Below are 23790 nucleotides of genomic sequence, written 5' to 3' on the forward strand. Positions count from 1 at the left end.
TGTCCAAGTTCAAGACCCTTAGATATCTTTTGGAAGGTGTTAAAGTTAAGAAAGAAGATAGTAACCTTATCTATTCCATTCTTACAAAGTTGGGACCAGCCTACTCTGTGTTTGTTTCCACCTTCCATTCTACAAGAGAAGCCTTCATTTCTCAAGGAACAGACTACAAACCCCCTTCCTTTGACTCTTTTTGTGATTCTTTAATAAGAGAACAAGAAAAACTCTTACACCTTGGTCTTCTTAATCTTGGAAACTCTTCCAAGAAAGCGTTAGCCGCCCAGCAGCAACCAAATTCAAAGAATCCTAAGAAGTCATATCCTAAAAATAATGGTCCTAAACCAAACAAGGGCCCTAAGCAATTTCAGCCCCAAAATGAAAAATCATTTCAACAAAATGATAAGACAAATAAAAACAAAGGGAAGAAGACTGATAGACATTGCAATTTTTGTAATCGAGATGGCCACTTAGAATCAAAATGCTTTAAGAAGATGGAAGCATTGGAAGCAGCAATGAAGAAGCATAACATCCATTTGGGGCAATCTTCAACTTCAACTTCATCTTCAGGAATGGCACTTTCTGCATGTGGTTGTCAAGCATCTCGGTCTGGCTATGCATTAAATGTATCTTCTTCTTCTCATTCTCATGAGTGGCTCATTGATTTTGGAGCTTCTTATCACATGGCCAAAAACAAAGCCATGTTTTCTTCTTTAAATGATTGTAACACCAAAAATATATATGTTGGTGATGATAGATCTCTTAATGTTGTAGGGACTGGAACTGTTCATCTAGACAATGGTCAGTTTAATGATGTATTATGTGTTCCAACCTTATCCTGCAACCTTCTATCTGTATATCAGATAACTCATTCAGGTGAAGGTAAAATCGTTGAATTTTCACCTCATGACGTTGTAATCAAGGACTTAAGAGATCCTAAACAGATTTTGGCTACTGGCATTGCTGATGATTCTACAAGGTTGTATAAGTTTCACAACTTTGGGTCATCAAATCTTCCCTCAGTATTTGTTGCTCATAACGATGAAGTGAGCAAACTTTGGCATGAGTGATTTGGTCACTTAAACTATCGCTCCCTTCAGCATCTATGTAAAGAAAATATGGTGACAGGTCTTCCTATGGTATCTTGCAGAGATGGTGTTTGTTCCGGATGTGTACTCGGAAAACATCATCGGGACAGTTTTGAAAAACGTGCCACTTGGCACGCCTCAGCCCCTTTACAGCTTGTGCATAGTGATTTATGTGGTCCACTTCCAGTTGTGTCATTCTCTGGCTGCAAGTATTTCTTAACTTTCATTGATGATTTCTCCAGACGCACTTGGGTATACTTCTTAAAACTCAAGAGTGAAGTATTTAACACTTTTTTGGCCTTCAAGGCCTTTGTTGAAAAACAAGCTGGACATCAAATTCTTAAGTTAAAATCTGATAATGGCGGAGAATATGTTAAAAACACATTCATCAACTATTGCACTGAGAATGGAATTCAAATGCAACATATTGTTCCATATACTCCACAACAAAATGGTGTAGCTGAAAGGAAGAATCACACCTTAAAGGAAATGGCTAATTGTATGCTACAATTTAAAGGACTTGGTATTAGTTTTTGGGCAGAAGCAATTAACTGTGCAAATTACATAATAAATCGCACTCCTACTAAGGCTTTAAAGAATATCACTCCAGAAGAAGCATGGAGCTCAATCAAACTAGATGTAAGTCACTTTCGTGTTTTTGGAAGTGAAGCGTGGGCCCATATTCCAGATGAAAAGCATAAAGCTTTAGAACCTAAGAGTGAAAAATGTACTTTTGTTGGATATTCTGAATATGTCAAAGGCTATAGACTTATTCCATTTAAGTCCAAAAATGTTATCATTAGAAGAGATGTAAAATTTGATGAAAATATATCGGCCTGTGAGCCTAGTCCGACGGATGTGCCACCTCTCCCTATCTCTTCTACCTTTGAAAACATTTCTTCTTCAGATGATGAAAGTGAGGATGACAATCCTCCCCCACCATCTCATGATCCTCCTTCAGCTCCTGAGCTTCCAAATTGGGTTCGTGCTACTCGAGATGCAGCAGGTGATCTTGTCGGTGATCCTACAGATCAGCGATGTACACGTTCTCAGTTCGAGAGAGCCTCTTCTTTACTGGCTCAAGCTCCAGTAAATTATGATCCTGACACCTTTGCAGAAGCTGCAGGCCATCCAGATTGGGAATCAGCTATGAATGAAGAATATCATTCATTATTGGCAAATGATACATGGGATCTTGTTCCTCTACCAAAGGGACAAAAACTTGTTAGATGCAAATGGGTTTACAGAACCAAGTATGGACTAGATGGGAAAGTTGATAAACATAAAGCTCGTCTTGTTGCTAAAGGTTTTTCACAGGTTGAAGGCATTGACTACACTGAAACCTTCTCCCCTGTTGCCAAAATGAACTCTATCCGCCTTGTTCTTTCCCTTGCTGCCTCTTTCAAATGGGAAGTCCATCAGATGGATGTTAAATATGGCTTCTTGCATGGGGACTTGCATGAAGAAATTTATATGGAACAACCCATTGGCTTCATACAAATAGACTCCAGCCTTGTATGTCGACTTAAGAAATCCCTTTATGGTCTCAAGCAAGCTCCTCGGACTTGGTATGCCAAAATGGATATCTTTCTTTTAGAATCTGGCTTTTCTAGGTGTCATTCTGACAATACTGTCTACACCAAGAAAGTGGGAAACTCTCTTATCATCCTTGTTCTTTATGTTGATGATCTTATCCTTACTAGTAGTGATCCCAACCTTATAAACCATGTGAAGTCTAGCCTTAAAAGAAAATTTGAAATGACAGACTTAGGACACTTACACTATTTTCTTGGTCTTCAAGTCTTGCAATCCAAGGAGGGCATTTCTCTTTCCCAGTCCAAGTATGCCTGTGATATTCTACGCCATTTTCACATGGAAGACTGTAAGCCAGCCCCTTCTCCCTTTCAGTCTAGAGTCAAACTTTCAGTCACTTGTACTTCTCCTGAAGTTGATGCTACCTTATACCGTCAACTTGTAGGAAAACTTTTGTATCTAACCCATACTCGTCCTGACCTTTCCTTTGCTGTTGGCCTTGTTGCTCGGTTCATGGAAAACCCTCGTGAAAGTCATTGGAAAGTAGCTAAAAGAATACTTCGTTATGTTCAAGGTGTTAGAGTCGGTATTGTAGCCCTCCATCAGCGATCAAAGCTCTTTGCATTTGCATAAGTAGGTGTCTCATCAGTGTCAATTTTTGCATCCCATTAGGCATGCCATAACCCTGATGGAGGAACTGGTGTCTTTGTCCCCCTCTTGGCATTGCTGGATCAAGTCATTTCAGTCCTTAGTCACTTTCAAGCTTGTCTTGTCTTGGCTTGAGGTCAAATTCCTAGGTCTAGGGTTTTGGTCAAGTTTGTTTACAAGGTCATGTCTCTGAAGATCAATAAGTGCTCAACAAGCCAGAGGGATGATTTTAAAGGTGTTTCTTCGCAAATTTCTATCTTGCACAGTTAATTTTCACCTTGGATTTAAAAACCCTGTTTTTAAAAGCCAAAGTCATTTTTCAAATTTTTGTAAAAAGTGATGAAATTTCAAAAAGCTTCCAAGGACAGCATGTAACCCTGGCTCCCTTGCCAAGATCCCTCAGATGATATCCCTGCAAAAAGTATCGAGCAAAAGCATTAAATGAGTCAATTTCAGGACAAAGGAAACCAAAATGGTCAATTTTATAAAGTGTCAAAGTAAAAACATTATAAAGTGGGTTTGGGCATGAAATTATTTCAAATCAAAGTTATAAAAGCCCAATATCCCTCCATTTACCCTCATTGTGCATCTAACTCACTTGCAAGAGAGATTGCGCGAGGGTTTGAGCGAAATTGTGAATTTGACAGGCGCGCGACCCGTCAGACCAGGCGCGCGACCCGTCAAGCGCGTTCCAGCAGTGTAAATTGCTAACGGGCGCGACCCGTCAGTGGCGCGCGACCCGTTGGGTGAGGTGCGCGACCTGTCAGCGCCCTCCTTACCAAATCACCTGCAAATTCATCTAAGGAGCCAACAAAATTGCTAAATTTCCTAAGGTAGGTCCTCCAACTTACAAATTGCTGCTTGTTATGGTTAAAGTCATCATGAATACATGTTTTAAAGATCTCATTGTGCAAGAGAAAAAGCTCTATATGGATGTGGTTTAAAATTGTATAATATGCCTAGGGTTTTATGTTGTTTTAAGGTTTTTCCCTTGTAAATCATTTTTCCCATTTCCCATGTCATTTTCCTTGTCTTTCTATATAAATTTCCCTTTTAAATTTGTAAAGAAAAACTAAACCCTACCCCTTTTCCCTAAAAAATGAAAAATCAAGCCCTAACCCTACATCTCATTATACCCATGTAAACAATGTATATAATGATGCATATGCAATGATTTTTGCAATGTTTTTTCCCTTAAATCCCTGTTTTATATATTTATTCCCATTTTCCCTTTAAAAGTGTCCCTCCCCTAACATTCCCCTCGTGCTCCTTGTCCCCTTGAAACAGCATATAAATCAGCATTTTACAAGGTAGAAACAGCAGTACATTTTGGCCACTCTGCTCCTTAAACAATGTCAGAAACCGAAACCTATGAGCAGAGTGATGACCAGGCATCAGCTTCAGAGATTGAGGTACAGAGGAGGCCTCATAAGGGTGGAAAGGGCGGTCATCATAGGCTCACCTCTTTGACAGATTTACAAGCTTGTCCTATGGCAGTCTCATGTTTCCAGTACATGTCTTGCTATGAGTTTTGCGAGAGGATCTCTCGGATTTAGCACCACAGAGAGTTGGCTCGCCTATTTATTTTACACTTGCATGATGGACATGTCAACCTTGCCGGGGTGGACTTTACATTGACACCCGAGATGATTGCACAGGCCACAGGGATACCTAATGTCGGAGAGGTATGGAATAAGCACTAGGTGTTGGACAATGTTCATTTTGAGCCTTTCGTTAGACCAACACTCATGAGACACTTGACGAGAGTGTTTCCTTTTAGATTTCTCAGGAGTGAGTATGCTCCCATGATGAGGCTCATCATGCTCTATTTTACCTGTGAGGGCAGATTTTCACAGGTATATTCGTACCATATTCGCCTATTGATGCACTTCACACGGGTACGGATGATGAACATCCCTGTTTTCTTCTATCAGAACATTGAGAGGATGGTGTCCATGACGCAGAGGAAGAGCCTGGCACAGCAGTATAGGAGCCTTTACCATTATGGTTTGATTCAGCTTGTGGTATTACATCAGTTGGCTCAGCAGGGCATCTCATGGGAGGAGTTCATCTCTCGTGAGCTTTTCACAACACCACCACCGCCACATCCTGAGGTTATTCATGAGGAGGGAGGACCATCACAGCAGCATGACATCCCCGTCACTAGACATGTCAGCTCCTCACCTTTGGTTACTTATCAGAGAGGCCAGAGGGCCTTATTTGCAGCAGCTTGGTGAGTACTTTCTCCACAGCATGTGGAAGGGGTCTCGCCTTCTTCATCGGCTCAACGAGTGTTATCTCCACATCAGGTGGAAGGGGCCTTGCTTTCTTCAGCAACACAGTACCAGGAAGGGGCAAACAGCCCAAGATTGATGAGGGACGATCAGGTGTTCCGGATATAGAGCTTATTGATCTTGATGTCAGTTCTCCTAGCTGAGAGTCAAAGGAGATCATTCAGCGCCTTAGAGCTAAAAATGATGCATTGCAGAGGAGATTAGAGGGGGCACAATGGACAATCTCATACCTGGAGCAGCGCAACAAGCAGTTGGAGGATGAGCAAGCTCTTGATGAGTTGTGGAGGATTCGTGGAGATCGCATCTTGAATAGAAGAAGACCCGGTGATCTATTGCCCGCTGAGCGAGAGTCCATGCTTATCTGGCTAAATGCTCACTTGGAGAGGCTGTTGGCTAAGGCCAACCAAGATAAAAAATTGTTGAGAAACATGAAGAACCATTATTGGGCGAGAATGCACGTGTGCAAGGCAAAGATGAAGATGTTCCAAAGGCGGTTGGCCAAGGCACAAAAAAGGAGAAAGAGGCCCGATCCCCTCCATATCTTGGCCGAGGCTTCACTGAAGGACCAAGGCACTAAATAGCCTAGCCACAGCACAAATCCCAAGAAATTTTGAGCATTTTGGGTAAATTTTGGTTTTTTCAGGCAATTTACAGGTTTTCTCCATTAACGGGTCTCACCCCCCGCGCGACCCTTCATCTTGGCAACTCCATTTTGCAAAAACTCAGCATTTCCAGATTTGTCATGAGAAGTTACATATGCTCATCCATGGACAAGATATTTTATGAAGTTTTGGGCCTCCAGAAAGTCAAAAAACAAGCAAAAAATGACTTTCTGCCACATTTTTGAGACACAAAAAGCAGTCTTGGGAGATTGCAATTTTGGAGGGGAAAATGAGCACCAAATTCCGAAATTCCAGTTGGGTTGGAAAGTAGACTCACAGACCTTTCCAACAAGCTTACTCTTGCTCAATTTGGACACCTGGAAGTGCCCCAAAAGTGGTCCCAAAGACGCGCGACCCGTCAGGCAGAGGCGCGCGACCCGTAAGACAAATTTCTCCAAATTTCAGTGTACAGCTCAGAAAAACGCAGTTTGACCCTGTTTGACTTTTTGGGGTGGATTATTATCCTATTTTATGTAATTAATGTACTTTTATGACACTTTTACACTTATGTACCTCTTCTAGAAGATTCATTCATGAAAAAGGTGAAAATTAAATGAATGAATTGGTTTCCTAGCTTATAGAGGCAAGTTGTTTTGACTGCCTAGTTTGTAGTGCTTAGTTTAGAAGTGGTTGAAACAACTCCTAGGATAGTGAGCTTGACCCATGGAGGCAGGGAAAGAGGTTAGATGATCTATATTATGTACTTTCTTGCTCATTTTCATGGTTGGACTCTTGAGGGAGAAACTATCATTGTATTATTCACTGTATCTCTGCAATTTTTGGCTAAGGAAGACCAAGGTTTTGCAGTCCTTTTTGGGATTCTTGTGGTTACATGTATTGATGGTGTGTTTCTCTATGTACTTGTAAGTGTGTTATGTGAATCATTTCCTTTCTTTTCCTTCTGCACATTAAGCAAACGAAGTGTTAAAGTAAGAATTCATGACTGTCATGCTCTGCTTTTAAGTTTGTTTAATTTCAATGTTTTCTACTGTTTAAGGAGAATTCAAAGTTATTGTTTGCTCTCCTTAGCTCCTCACCTGTCATTCCTGACCATCCACCTCAATCAAAGGCATCAATACTGTCTCCTACCTCGCCCCAAAGAACCCCCTGCAGAAACTGTTTTCAATCCCCGCACCCAAAATTGCCATCCCCTCAATTTGCCACCGAAAACCCTAAAAACCCCAAATCAACCTTTTTGATCAGTTTACTAGCCTAAAATCAGTGTTACCCTATTGGTCATCTCATCCATTGAAGATCTCACCGAGATAGACCGGAGAGAGCCCTCTCCCGCCCCGTAGGGCTAGCTACGAGGCGAAGTGGTTTGATGTTGCCTTGAGGTTTACCTTTCTCAGCATGAGGTGAAATTTCAAGCGCTAACACGAGGTACAGTTCAGTTTGGGATTCATTATAGTGCCGAAGCATCTCCTCTATTGGTTGGTTTCACTGATTCCGCTTGGGCTGGTGACCCTGATAATCGGAAGTCTACTACCGGTTATGTGTTCACTCTTGGTTCAGGACCTATTATATGGGCTTGCAAGAAACAAGGTGCCATTTCTCTTTCATCAGCAGAAGCAGAGTATCGTGGTGCCGTAGAAGCTAGTAAGGAAGCCTTGTGGCTTCGTCAGATCCTGTCAGAGTTTGGATTTGAGAAGCAGCATCCGACTACACTTTGGTGTGATAATCAAAGTGCCATTCATCTATGCAAAGATCCAGTCCAACATCAGCGCAGCAAACACATTGAACTGCACATGCACTTCATCAGAAAGCTCATTCACGACCATGTTCTTGAAGTGCAATATTGTTCAACAGATGATCAAGTTGCAGACATCTTCACAAAGGCTCTCACAGAGGCGAAGTTCACTAAACTTCGATTTATGGTTGGAGTTCAGGAAGTTGTCACTAAGGGGGGATAGGCTCTAGTGCCTCCTTCCTTCTCCTATTGTGTCATATTTGTAAATCCTTCAATCCTATCCCAAGTTGTTCTTAAGGGGGGATGTTAGGATATTCCGACACATAGGAAATAGTTAAGTACAACTTGGTCTAGTGTAGAGTTAGGTATAGAGTTAGGTAAAGTGTGTTTCTTTACCGTTGTACATTTTGTAACTTACAATTCGACGGTCACGATATGTAGTGATCCAACGGTTCATTCTCTCCTCAGTATTACCGACACTTGATCTATGGCTTGACACCCGATTGGTCCATGATTTCTATTTAAAGCGCATGGAGGGTCATTTGTAGGGTAATCCGTGCATGAGAGAAACATATGTAAATTTTCATTCTTTTATTAATAAATTGCCTGAAGTGGCCGCGTTGGCTCAGGCCGTGGACTGTTTCCCTCTTTGAGGGTTTTAACCACGTCAAAAATACTGGTGTATTGATCTGCGATCTGGTTGTGAGCGGTGTTCTATCTGATCGCAAAAGAAAACCTCTTTTGTTTTTAATGCTCTCGTCCTTTTTATGTTTTGTTTTTTTTGTGTTTTAATGAGTTTGTTGCCATGAGTACGTTGGTGGGATCTTTTTTTTTTTTTTTATGGTTTGTATTTTATTATTTTATTTATTATTGTTTTGTTTTTATGTTTTATAAAAAGAGAAATCAAAAATCATTTATTTTACAAATAAGTTGGAGATCATTTTTTTACAATCAATAGCAATTTTAGATCTCCTAGTTATTTATCTAGATCTATGAATTTTAGTGCGAAATTTCATTTCAAGGCTAACTTATTCAATCTTCTTTTCTGATCTTCCAGGTCGCAACAAGGCGCAAGAAGAGAGCATACTTGAGAATTTTGACAATTCTTTATACATTTGAAATTTTGAATTTGAAAAACATAGTAAGAATTGATCTCAAACCTCAAATTTTAGTGCTCTAAACTCCACTTGTTTTCCTTCTTCACAAATATCTCTTTGATTGTAGATCTTCCTGCCAATGGTTAGTGAATGAGGTGGCTCTTACTGCACCACCAAAATTTCCAAGAAATAAATGAAATCAAATTTTTAAAATCAAAAACTTAAAAAAAACTTTCCAAGCTTGGTTTTCTTTTCGTATTCTATATTATTCTATTTTGAGAACTAGATTTTTTTAAGTGTAAGAGTATTTCCAATGAAGCCATTTACGGATCAAAATATCTAGTATGCTCACATTCAAATGTGAAAAATATACTTGAATGTTTACAAGGATGTGAAAGATCAATTGCACATTTGGATTAAATGCTAAGATTCGTTGAAGAATGGAAGAATGTTGTGGCCTAGTCACCTTTTAAAACCAATCTTCATTGTAGTCCTCATTCTCTCGACTCTCCTCCAAATGCTTGAACATCATTCTAGATCTCCTATCCATAAATGGATTAGTTTGACACTTTTATAATGAAAATATTGATTGAAATATATGCATCATATTTATGATGATTTATACATGCAACTAAAAATGAGATTCAAAGCTAACGCCTATGTATACTACCCCATGTTACTAAGATCTTACTGTCACCAAGTCATCTTTTCAACATGAGTTAGTTTTTCCAAAGAAAAATACTAGAACTGAATTAAATTCCTAATGCCTAATCCCTTAGCACCATCCCCGGAAACGACGCCAAAATGTTGGGAAATTTAATTGCTTAAATTGCTTTTGTTAAATTATCAACTAGGGATACTCATAAGCTTGTGATGATGCCAACAAAATATATGTAGGAGTAGGCAACTAACTCTATGACTAACTAAATGATTTTTGATTCAATATAATATGCAAGGGAAGAGGCTCCTAATTGAGGAGGCCCTAGTTGTCCTTCCCTACAGTATTATAGATTGAAAAGAAACCATTGATTACATAAAACCATAAACTTGAAATAAAGACAAGAGAATGAATTTTAATTATTTTTTAGATTCAAATAGAGAGTGACTAACTTAGTCCCTTGATTGTCCCCTCATATTCTGATCCTAACTAAACTAAGATTCATTCATAAGCATAAGAGATGAAATAACTTGAAACTTAAAAGCAAAAGAATGAATTTCAATTATCATGCAAATCAAATAGAGAGAGAGCCTAACTTAGACCCTTGATTGTTCCCTCATATGCTGATAAGATTTTAATTTAAAACTCATTCATCAATCACAAACGAATCCTCAAACATCTAGGCAATTAAATGAAATAAGATCTATTATGAAATAAAATGTTTCTTTAATTCTTTTAGAGTGAGCTCAATTATCTTAAGAACAAAGTGATAAATTATTCCATATACTACATTAAGACAATTTATATCTAAAACTATAGAATGGAAATTTATGTAAAGTGAAGCTTTATTCTCTTCCATCATAAGTTGGATATATGCTCCAAGAGTCGTCTCCTTGGAATGGAGGAGGAGCTCCTATTTATACAAAAATTTAAGCAACTAACTCATTAATGGGGATCCACTAATCCCTCATATGGTTACAGCTAATATGGGACACATATTCCTTTATCCATGATTTTTCTCCATGAGATATGCTTGACCCCTATCCCAAATATCCTTCAAATCTTCAAGAGAATTCGAATTTGAGTCTTGGAGGCCACATAAGAGTATCTTGGAACCTTCCAAATCACTTACACATGTCACCAAACTCATTCCACCTTTAGGTATAAGCAAATACATGTTATTTTTCTAACTTTTAATCATAAATTCACTTTAAATACTTGAAATTAATAACTTTGGAAAATGAAAATATAAACCCATATGGTAATGGAATTGTAGGGTTATGTAATGATAATGTGATGAAATGAGGTGACAAAATGAGGATAAAGGTGAAAATGGAGTGAAAATGTATGCTAATTTGGCGGCCCAGTAGTCCTCCTGTTCGAATTTCTGTAGCAATTGTCTTCATTCCATCTAGCAAATCCTTAATGTAACAGTTAGATTTTAAAAATTCAACTTTCAAATCTTGATCTGTAATCATTGATACAGAAATCAAGTTCTTTGTTACGCCAGGCACATACATTACATTATAAATTTGTTTGATATTACCATCAGGTAGAATGACAGAAACTTTCACACATCCTTTGATTTGATGACTTCTGTCATCTTCTAAGTAAATCTGTGCGCCTTCATTGATCTCTTTAAAATCCTCCAGCTAGTGCTTGTTCCTTGTCATGTGCGTTGACGCTCCTGAATCTACATACCAAATGTCTGCATCAACATTTTCATCACGATCTATCATGAACAATCTCAAATTCTGCACTTGATCACCATTCGTGAGATGACCTGCATGTCTCTTCGGCTTCTACTATTTTTCATGATATTTCTTTTTCCTACATTCCCTGGCAATATGACCCAATTTTCCATAATAAAAACATTTAGTTTCAGAGTAGTTTTTATTCGGATGCATAACTTGGGTCAGATTTGGCCGTTTTTGTGAACTTGCTCCATTTTGCTGTTGTGGACCTCCTTTCCATTTATAGAAGTTCTTCCTCGACACCAATACAAGATCGGCACTCTGGGGCTTCATAGTCGATCTCCTCTCTTCTTCCTGCATCAGTATACCCCTTAGCTCTTCAAAATGCGGGATCTTTTCTCTAGCATTAATACGAGTGATGAACATCTGATAATCATCAGTGACACCATTCATTGTAATGGTCACAAGATCTGTATCGTCCATTGTATGACCAAGATCTGATAATTTGCTTTTCAGATCCTCAATCCTTGCTACAAATGAAGCAATCATTTCATTCTCCTCTATCTTCATGGACAGGATCTTACTCTTGAGGAACAAAAAATGATTTGAATTTATGATCTTGTACAATTCCTTTAGAATTCCCCAGATCTCATTCACTGACTTACCTTCTCTAATGTGCGGTATAATGCAGTCTTTCACTGACATCTTTAACATTGTCCTTGCTCTGCTTTCTCGTTTCTCCCAATCTGGGATTGTTGTTGATCCAACCACGGGCCTTGGCTCATTCCCATTCACAATTGTCCAAGCACTTTGCGCTTCTAGCAGAGTCTGCATCTTAAACTTCCAATTTGCATAATTGGAACCATCGAGCTTGTTATGCTCATTCATGCATGCTTCAAAAATATTGTTATTCATCTTGGCGATTTAGAAAAAAAAAATCGATAGGTAAAAGATGTTAAATTTACCCCAGATCTGTGACAGAGATAGATCACTGTTGCTTGATCTCACAACACACGCGCAGATCACCATGGCTTTCTTCTCAGCCTCCAGACAGCCTCCTGTTGTCAGCTACAGCCTTGTTCTTGGCTTCCCCACTCAGCGTCTCTGACAGCTACAACCTTGCAATTTCTTTGATTTACACGATCGTCGCAGATATATGCCCAATATCTGAGACCGTCACGGAAATACTCCAATTTTCTGAGACTAGTCACAGATATACACCCAATATCCGAGACGGTCGCAGAAATACACCAATTTTCTGAGACCGTCGCAGTTGTACACTGAAAAACTGCGACGATCGAAAAATAAAATTTCCGAGAAGTGTAGTAGTGCTATCTTCATGGCTATCCACTCAAAACCTACAACGATTTCGGTTCAAAGAACCACCCACCAGCCAGCGTACAGGGTCTTCAGCCCTGACGCTCTAATACCATGATAAAAATGGCATTGTTTGTATTAATGAAAATAAAACCCACTGGTCAGCTCTACGAAAGAGAGTCTGAACCAGGAGAGTCTGGCTCTGCAGAACGCTCTACATTGTTCATCAACATTACACATTAAATAGAATACATGGTTTTAGAGAAGTTAAAACAGCGTCCTAAGAAATAGAAACTAATTCGTATCCTCAGGCTACGTGAACCAACTCTACCTATTCTAAAATATTCTCCATTATCTTCAACACATCTCCACATCTCCGCAAGCAAAAGATTAGTTTACTTCTTAACCCATATTTAAATTACGTTTCAACTGCTTAATCTTATCAATCTTCGCCTTGAATTTTATTAAAAATTTGCTGAAATTTTGTATTAAATTCGTCAATATTTACTTCACCACTAAATATAAGGAATTTGCATAATATCTCATCACATTTCGCTCTATTCTCATAAGACCTGTAAGATTTCATAAACGCTTGACAGTTCAACAAGTCTGCATAAATCCTTTTACTTTGCCTTCGCTTACAGTCGCAGGTTTTTCTGCTTGCTTTAAAAGTATATAGATTTTTCCAATTTAGGTATATTTTCAAAGACATTATTAGTCAATCAATTTGATGTTTTTGTCCTTTACAAATTTATCCAAATATTTTCTAAGATCAAGTTTTCCTCATTATCTACTTAATTTCTTATCAAATTCTCCAAAAGAATTTTCAATTTTCCTAAACCGGCTTTGATTTTTGTCTTTTACTAAAAGTCTATACATTTTTCCAAAATATTTTCTAGAACCGATTTAAATTTAAATTTTTAGTCTACTCTAATAGTCCTTTAACACCCTACCCATTTTCGCTTAAGGATTTTTTTCTTGATGCCCCTGGCATTTCTTGTATCTGACATCTTTTTACAGAGTTGCATTCAAAGATGCAGTAAACGTGTTGTAAATCTCTCATGTACAGTACTAATTTGTTGTATTTTTGCATAAAACCTGAAACGTCAGAATCTTGATAATGGCTTCTTTTGGCATAAAATTTCAAAATTCTTCACCAAATGTGTTGTAAATCTCTCCACCTATGATACTAATTTGTTGTATTTGCATGAAATCGAAGTGGTAGAATCTTGCTAACATGGTTTTATTTTGCCATAGAATGTCTGCTCTTTAGCGTAATGTATGAATTCTGCAATTCGATTTACATGTCAAAGGACAACTTAACTAAATTGACTAATTCGCACTGATTTTTGATTTTTGTGGGCGTGGGGCTTTTATGATAATGGTCAATTAAATATGGACAGATTTAAGTAAGAAAATGACCAACTTTTTTTTTTTCACAGAGAAAAACGACATGGTATTATATTAAGAAGATATAATAGGCGTAATACAATAATCATACCATATGATCTAAAAAAACCTGGCCAGGAATAGACAGATGCTGAGCATAATGGACAGATGCTGAGCATAATGGGAAGATACAAGCCAGGAGAGCGGATAAATACACCAATGAGACAACCTTCCATACAAAACCGTCCCACATAAGAGGACCAAGGACAAGCTTCAGGATCAAATCGAGCAGATCGATTATACAGACCAAATAAAAGAGAGATCCCTGAAGGACGGCGGCATCAAGAGATCAAAACCGTCCCACATAAGAGGACCAAGGACAAGCTTCAGGATCAAATCGAGCAGATCGATTATACAGACCAAATAAAAGAGAGATCCCTGAAGGACGGCGGCATCAAGAGATCAGATTCAAAACTGTTCAGACAAAGCCGAAATAAGGATCAGAATGGAGGAAATGGGATTCTTTGAATCCTGGAAAATGCTTGCGTTCCGCCATTTCCACAAGAGCCAGCAAGTGTAAATGAAAAGCGATCTCCATTCTGATCGTTGAACGGACCACCATTTGAAAGCATCCTGGACAGAAGCGAACACCAGAAAATGAACAACTTATCTTACACTAATCTGACTTCATAGAAAACATGTCTAATTTTTTTTTTACCAGATGGCTTTGGACTCAACTTTAAACTCTGTTATAGCTTAACTCAAATTATCCTTCATGGAACTTTTTACTTCAATGATTCCATTAATATAAATATTAATATAATATTGACACTTACTAGAACTAAGTAATTGATCCAACATTAAAATAACACACAAGTATTATAGCTTCAGCTGAGTCGCAGTGTGGACAATTGTGCATATCAAACATTATTGAGGAGCTTTGCTTGTGTGAAAAGCTCCACACAAGCAAAGCTCTGCACATGCAAGGGCTAGGTAAAACACAAATAACCTAACATGCCTCACGTTGTTTTCTGTCAAATCCAGTGCAATGCTAGTTGGGGTAAACATGTTGTAAATCTCTCCATCTACGATACTAATTTGTTGTATTTTGCATAAAACTGAAATGTCAAAATCTTGATAACAAGGCTTTCTTTGGCATAAAATTTCAAAATTCTTCTCCAAATGTGTTGCAAATCTCTCCACCTATTGTACTAATTTGTTGTATTTGCATGAAACCAAAGTGGCAGAATTTTGATAACAGGGTTTTCTTTTGGCATAAAATTAAGAGGCATAAAACTTTCATGGAAGTTCCAAATCTTAACACCAAGATTGAAGATAGAAGTTCTCGATCCATGGTTCAATTTTTAATGTTCTTGATATCGAAGAACTAAGCTATGCATCAGGTCAATAAAATGTGCATCTTGATCCCAAGCTATTTGCTAGTTTTCATAGCTTGACATACAATTTTCTTTGATAATGTACCGTTTAAATAATATGATGCACAAGATTGAAATCAATAGGGCTACCAACTAAGTTATGTATCATGACGAGGATGGAAATTTACTGAGTCATTTTTTTCGATTATTGTTAATTGTTGTGATATTCTTGAACACTAGCCATTGGGATTGCTTCATCTACAACATTCACAAGTGTATCTTCCATTTTTTTCTCAACCATATTCTACTATTCCACATGTCCCATGTGCCTTGTAATGTTTAACAATGAAAACCATATCAACTATGTATGCTGGTGGGAATCGATGTTATGAGTTTTCATTTTGTCCATGAGTTTTGAGATTCTTGTTGTAGTGTCGGTGATAGATCATGGGTGGAGAGGCGATGTAGCAATTTTCAAGTCTCTTTTGTATGAATCAGTAGGATGATAAATTCACTCTTTGGATCAATTGAAGTTCTTTGCTTGGGGAACTGGGCAATGTGTATGTAGGGTGAGGTGGAGAGCATCTTGGCAATTGGAGACCCTAGACCATCCCTATGGAAGCTATGGCTAGCTGCAAGCTTCATAGACCAATGAAGACCATACACAAATCAAGGGCTTCTCGCATTCAAAATATAAACAAAATGAAGGCAAGCATGGACGTGTTAGCGATCATATCGAATCGAGCAACAAATCTAATTATTGAGGAGATGTAGCAAACATGTTACAAAATATAGTAGAGAATATTGAATTTGATCAGAGGTACTAGATAAATAGCCAATGTTTTTGACAGCTCGGGAAACACGAAGGATTCACTACAGGTGATCAAGCACAGAGGCAATATTGCCATGATCTCAATAATTTCAAAACTAGTGAAACTAAAACCCCTTGTAATGCAGTGGAGCTTAAGCTCATGTCGAGTTCTAAAGTCCCTTTTGGGCGTACTCCTGATAAAGTATCATCTAGCAAGTGGCCACACTCCCATTGTCGCCCATAGCTCCTATTCCTTCATGGATTCCATGCCCAAGAGCACCACGTTCTTCTGGAGATGGTGGATGTTGATGAATTTTGATTGATTATGAAGCGTTGTGTGGAGGTGTGGAAAGTGCAGATGTCTCTTTCGCATGTTTCTCCTTAGGCACACATATATGACAATGGATATAGTTGATCAGGAGCTCAAAATTTGTCAAAATTTTGAAGTGTCATAATTTTGATAAGTTTAGCTTCAAATCGAAGAGCTCATCATTCTAAATCCAACAGTGTGAACAAAACTCAAATCCAAGCTCGTATGCAGGAGTTAGAGCAAGTCAAAGTTCAAGGTTGACTTGATGACATGGCAGGATTGGATGACATGGCATAGCCCTTCAAAGAATGAGGAGGCGCCAAGTGGCAGCCCTTCATTGGCCCTCGCATATCGCACATCGCAGCGGCAGGCGGATTGCATTACAGAATCAACCCTGGCAAGGATTCGGTTGCGATGCGATATTGGTCGGAGTTGTGATTGTGATTTCGAGTTGCGATTGTGATGGATCACAATCACATATCGGCGAAAGGTGGATGAGTATGAAGAATTGGTCTCGGATTAGAGTAGGTTGTGATGCGATCGCAATTGCAAATCGTGTAAAGAAATGGTAATCGGCCCCCGGTCCAAGCACGGTTGCGATGAGTTCCGATAAGTGATAGACTTTCAGATGCGATGTTTTATGCATTGCAGTTTATAACCTGGCGGGTCTGCAGACTGCTTGATGTAAGGGTTTGTACACAGATGCGAAATGTGATGGGATGTTCCAGATGCGATATGTTCAGAGCTGCAACTTATAACTCATCGAGTCCGCCTTATTTCTAGATCGTGTGTTGCAATTCATTAAGTCCTATGTGTAAGGATTACCCCTGACAAAGTCGATTTTGATATCCGACAGACTGCGGAACCGTCGCATTAACTGCCGGACCTCCACTCCGCATGTGATCACTCACCCTTAACCGCGAGATAGGTGGGAATGATGGCAGAACCACCGATTTCAATGGAACTGCTAGTTTAGACTGCAGATAATGAATCTAACTGGCAGTAAGCCAGATTTGGAGGAGAAAATTGTGGGGAGATTGGCAGAAGTCATAACTAAGGCAATTTTCGACCAAATTAGATGCAAAAAAGGCTAGATAACCATTTTTGGGCATTCTGAACTGATTTGAATAGGTTTGAGGATCAAAGGAACACTTCTAAATAGGATTTTTGTAAAGTGAAGCCTATGGGTGCCCTGGTCAACCAGAGTGTTGATTCAATTTATGGAGGAGTTTCAATATGGAGATGACCTTGTAAGGGTATTCCAGCCTCCATATGTTTTTTGCAGTAGCCATTACAACAGGGATGTAGCTGTATTTCTTCTTTGCTCTATATGTGTATGGAGAAAGAGACTTGTTTAAGTGCTTTAAGTAGATTGTTGTACTTGTTTATGCTCTTAGAAGTTAGAGTATGGGGTCTTGATTTGAGAGCCCTTAGCTTGCTGATTGTTCCATGACTAACTGTAGGTTGTCATATGTTTAGAGTGAGAATTATTTGCAGAAGAATGTTTCCTTGAAGGGAAAACAAGCCACTCTTTTTGTCAACACATTTATGTACTCTTTATTTGAATAATTTTGAGCATAATGAGAAGGGGTCAAGTCTTTAGAGTTGATCCAGGGAGATGTAGCCCAGGAGGGGTGAACTCCTTTATCAATGGCTGGTGTATTATTGTTTGATGCATGCTTCCATTTAGTGTTTTGGTTTTATGTTTTAAGTTTTTCTTCATTATCTTAAGCAAAAACACATAAAATTCATGTTTTTACTTGCTATTTTTGAGTTCAACCTCAAGCACATTTTTATATTCTGATGAGGGGAATTAGGATAACATTACTAATCTGCCCCAATTTAGATCAGGTTGGTATTAGAGCTATGGTTTTACTTTGTGCAAGGAGGAATTGGTTGTTGCTTGCAAGTAAATGTGTTTTGAAGCTCATTGAGGAGAAGGTTTTGGAAAGGAGAGTAACATTGTTTCAATCTCTACCACCAAGTTCTACCTCAAATTGCAGTAGAAGCTTAAAAAAGACGCATGTCCCCAGGAGGAGAGCTTGCAAGAATGTCAGAGAATGTGAAGACTTTTAGAAAGGCTTTCTTAGACATGGCAAAAATGGTGAAAGTCCTCTATGAAGAGAGGAATACCAATTTGCAAGGTGAAGGATCTAGACCTCAAAGAGGAGAATATTCTCCAAGGGAAGAAGGTAACAAGAATGGTGATAAGCCACCATCTTCTCCACAATCTTCATGTTTTTCTACAACTTTTATGCAAGATGCTAGTGTAGAAATTCCTTCAGAGAAGGTAGATGGACAAGTTTGTACCTTCTATCCACATGATGTGGAAGATGAGGTTCTATCAGTGCCCAAATCTGAGGAGCTGAAAGAAGAGAGTCCAAGAATCCAAGAGGACACATCTCAAATTAAAAGGGAATTCGAAAGCATCTTCGTATGCCAATCAAAGGATGCAGCAAATGGTAAGAATTTACATGTTTCTTCCTTGTGTGAAAGTATTAATGTAAATTCATTAGTGGCCTTTGAAAAACACAGTAAAGGCATTGGATCCAAACTTTTGACCAAGATGGGTTACAAGGGAGGAGGCCTTGGCATAAACCAGCAGGGCATTAAAAATCCAATTGCAACCAAAGAGAGGCCTAAATACGAAGGCTTAGGTTATGTCGCCAAAGAAGAATGGTCTTCTAGTGAAGGTTCATGGGTCACGTGCCCCTATTTCCATAAGGGAGGACACGAGGAGGCAAGTTGTTGGAGCCTGCACCCAAAACTGGTCCCTGTGTGGTTCCTCAAACATAAGGAGGATTCGAAAGGGAAAACGACTCCAAAGAGAGATGAAAGCGTCGAAGAAGAGGGGAAGCACATTTCTTCCAGCCACGCGAGTTCCTCACGCAGGAAACGTAAGCCAAAGGACAACAGAAAGAGGTATAACCGTTCTGTTAATTCGAATGTTGTTAAATCAAATTTTTTTCATGGTGGGAAACAAAATGCGGATTTGAATAACATGTTAAGAAAAATGTTTCCATGCACATTTTGCCTTTCATCTAACCATTGTGTAGATAAGTGCGATAAGAGGAAAGCAATCATTGAGAAGATGTCTATGTCTATTGGAATTTAGACCGAAAGGAGAAAATCCCATCCAAAGATAAAGGCAAGTGAGCTGAAAGGAGATCAAAAGAATTTATGTACGCACTGCAATATCAGTGGGAATTGGGTTGAGAAGTGTTGGAAATTGTTTCCACATCTTCATCCTGGTAAGGGCAAGCAGATCATGCAAGAACCAGAAGAGGAAGTGACAACATAAAAAGTGGTGCAAGATGCGACCATTCATAAAGCAGCTTCAGAAGAAGAGAAAGTTCAAATAGAGGGTTCATTCACCTAGTTGGGTAAGAAATGGGTGGACTATTTGTCCATCTGAAGTATATAAGTTTCTATTTTGCACTAGTTGCATATCCCCATAGTTGGGTAATTTGTAAAAGTGATGTTCATAAATAAATCACTGATATTAAATAGTGTTTTTCTTTAAGCATTACAATGCTAGTTTGTCTGTCGATAGTCAATTTGAATGGAGAAATTTGGGAGTCAAGTTCATTCCATTTTGTAAAGTACTTTCTTGAACACATTTTTTAAAAAGCATTTTAATATTGTTGTATGAGTAGTTGCAACACATTTAGGATGTTCCAAATGTTTGTAGCGCTCGATTTTTACGAGCATTCACTATGTGAAGCTTGTTTTGGGTTCATTTGACAAAGTATTTAAGAATCTTATCCTTGATAAGGATTTTGCAGATAATCTTCTTGGAACCCTTCTTGGGAAGGATGTTGTTGTGGATGGGCATAGTGACATGGATAGGTCGAGAAGAACATGAGACTTGAATCTTTTGTCGCATAGTGAAACATGTAATTTGAAAGATATTGTACTACATGTTTGCAGGGGATGCATCTATTATCTCATCACTTATGGCTCCGAAGAACAAAGGTGAAGGAGAAGGAAGGATGACACGTAGGATACTTGTGGTGCATACAAAGTACAGAGTAGTTGCAGATTATTTAATACTTTTGAAGACCAAAAGATTTTTAGTGGGGGAGAGTGATCAGGGGCTCAAAATTTGTCAAAATTTCAAAGTGTCAGAATTTTGATAAGTTTAGCTTCAGATCGAAGAGCTCATCATTCTTAATCCAACAGTGCAAACAAAACTCAAATTCGAGCTCGTATGCAGAAGTTAGAGCAAGTCAAAGTTCATGGTTGACTTGATGACATGGTAGGATTGGATGACATGGGATAGCCCTTCAGCAAATAAGGAGGCACCAAGTGGAAGCCCACCATTGGTCCTCGCATATTGCACATCGCAGCAGCAGGTGGATCACATTACAAAATCGGCCTCGACAAGGATTGGATTGTGATGTGATATTAGCTGGAGTTGCGAATGCGATGGATCGCAATCGCATATTGGCGAAAGGTGGACGAGTACGAAGAATCGGCCCCGGCACAGAGCAGGTTGCGATGTGATCATAATTTCACATCGCGTAAAGACATGGTAATCGGCCCCTGGTTCAAGCACGATTGTGATGAGTTCCGATAAGCGATAGACTTTCGAATGCGATGTTTTATGCATTACAGTTTATAACCCAACGGATCTGCAGAGTGCCTGATATAAGGGTCTATACGCCAATACGAAATGTGATGGGATGTTTCGGACGCGATATGTTTAGAGCTACAGTTTATAACTCATTGGGTCCGCCTTATTTCCAGATCGCGTGTTGCAATGTGTGAAGTCTTGTGTATAAGGATTACCCCTGGCAAAGCCAATTGTGATTCCGACAGATTGTGGAATCGTCGCCTTAACCGTAGGACCTCCACTTCGCATGTGATCACTCACCCTTGGCTGTGAGATAGGTGGGAATGATGGTGGAACCACCTGTTATCACTCAGGTTGTTCCCTTTGACTCCTAAGGGAATACGGCCGAGGTAACCACAAACCAATCTTTTAGATGCAGGTCCTAGCCTACCTACATCCAGAGAGGGCTCTCTCTTTATGATTTAGCTTTGTTTGGGGAGATTTTAGGCTAGTTATGAAGTACGGAGTTTGTTTTAAGTTTGGTTGGATGGATGGTGTCATTCAATGGAACAGGGTGCAAATCTAAGAAGTTCAGTCCATTGGGCAATGGAGTCCATGAGGATGAGCTGGATATGGTTTCTTTGACAAAAAGAGGTGCTACAGAGCAGGGAATCAGTCATGGAACAATCTGCAAGCTGAAGTCAGATGGAATGGGGTCAGAGGTGAAGGGCAACTAAGAATCCTTCATCTGACAGAGGGAAAGTGAATGATTAAGACCAAGAAGCAATTAAGGATTTCTTAGCCTGCAATCAAGATGTGATAACTAGGGAAACAGGAGCAATTAAGTATTCACTGTTTGTGCTAATTATGAAGAAAACATAGAAAATAACAGAGATTGAACACAGATTACAGTTACGTAAATTCTGGGCTATTCCTTTTCCCTGATATTTAGATTATGAAACATGTATGATATAGAAAGACAGAAATTGAAGACACAAGTAAGAGAAAGACTTATTGATCCACAAAATGATTCAAGAATTATGTAACATAGCTCCCTGTCATCAATCCCACATCCAGAGTTTAGCAACAATGCATTCCAGCGACCTTTTATTCAGAATATTCACAGAGTTACAGTGCAGTTCAGAAATGAAATACAAACCAACAACAACCAACCCTTAATACATCGCTTGGGGAGGTATTTATAAGAAAAATATCTACAAACAAGATCTTGGAGAAGATCTGAGGAAAAAATATCTAGATTAACCTAGCTTCTACTGCAAGTAATGTAAAATATCTAGCTACTGCTGCGCTGGAGGCAGCCGCATCAAAATTTGTCCCGAAAGGCATCCTTGGTGGCTCTGTGTCGACTGTGAGCAATAACTGCTCTTTAATCTCTGATCTGCTGCTCTTATTTGGCTCTGCTTTCATTAACTGTGATCTGATTTGGCTTTTATGGGCTTTTAACTCTGGTACTGATACTCTTGACTTTGCTGGATCCTCTTAAATGCTCCTTTGATGTGGCTTAACTGCTCCACTGATACTCTTTAACGCTTCGCTTGAACCGATACTCTTTAACTGGACTGATACACTTTAATGCTGCATCTGATACTCCTTTTCTGCTAAATCGCCCTTGCTTTATCACTTTATGGCGAGATGTGACTGTTAATGCCTTCTTTATTACTTTCTGCGGGCTTTAGAAGTGTTTCGGCGCTGGCCGATCAAAATATTATCAAAAAAGAAGGAATACTCATAATGGCTGAGGATTTGCAAAATGATGACTGTGTTGAGGCCGTGCTCGTTGTCCGGAGCAAATTTGGGCCGAGGCGATAAAAAATGACTGAAGAAATGATCATGCTTCCTTTGAACTGGAAGTGCGCGCGGGCGCAGACTGAAAATATGCAGAAAAATAGCCTTTTTACCTTTATAAGGCAAAAAACACTTTACACAGGAAAAAACATGACTTTACAGGCGGGAGCGATCACTGTAGCAGAGATTAAATCCGGGCCGTTGGATCGCGCGAAGGCAGATCCAACGGCTGAGAGGAGATCGACGATATCGCATCGGCGGGGGACCGGGGTTGGAGTCTTTATATATATATATATATATATATATATATATATATATATATATATATATATATATATATATATATATATATATATATATATATATATATATATATATATATATATATATATATATATATGACTGCGATATAGCGACCGCCGATATCGCATCGGCGATCGCATATCGGGGGTGGCATGGGCGAAGGCTTAAACAAATAGCGATGAGCGAAGCGATATGGGCAAGCGATGTAATATGGAGCGTTGGATAGGCGGGTTAATCGGACGGCGGAGGCGCAATCGGCATATCGCGTCGGCGGAGGGCTATGGACATGGGCCTTTATACAAGCGCGACAGCGATATTGCGATAGCGATGAGTTTTGTGATATAATAGAAAAATTGCGGAAATATGGAGTTTTGTGGTAAAGCGGGGTTTTAATAAAATATGGAGAATTGTGATAAAACGAAATATTAACGATAAAGCGGAGAAATGGGAAAAAGGGGCGATTTTTGATGACTTGCGATATCGCTTCGGATGCGATAGCGATATCGCATCGGAGGAATGCATTGGGGGCATAGTAGAAGGGGGCCAACACTTGACTGCTACCTCC

This window comes from Pinus tabuliformis, chromosome 7 (assembly GCF_031772625.1).
Source record: "Pinus tabuliformis cultivar Carrire ecotype Pingquan chromosome 7, CPIR1, whole genome shotgun sequence".
Classification (NCBI taxonomy): Eukaryota; Viridiplantae; Streptophyta; class Pinopsida; order Pinales; family Pinaceae; genus Pinus; species Pinus tabuliformis.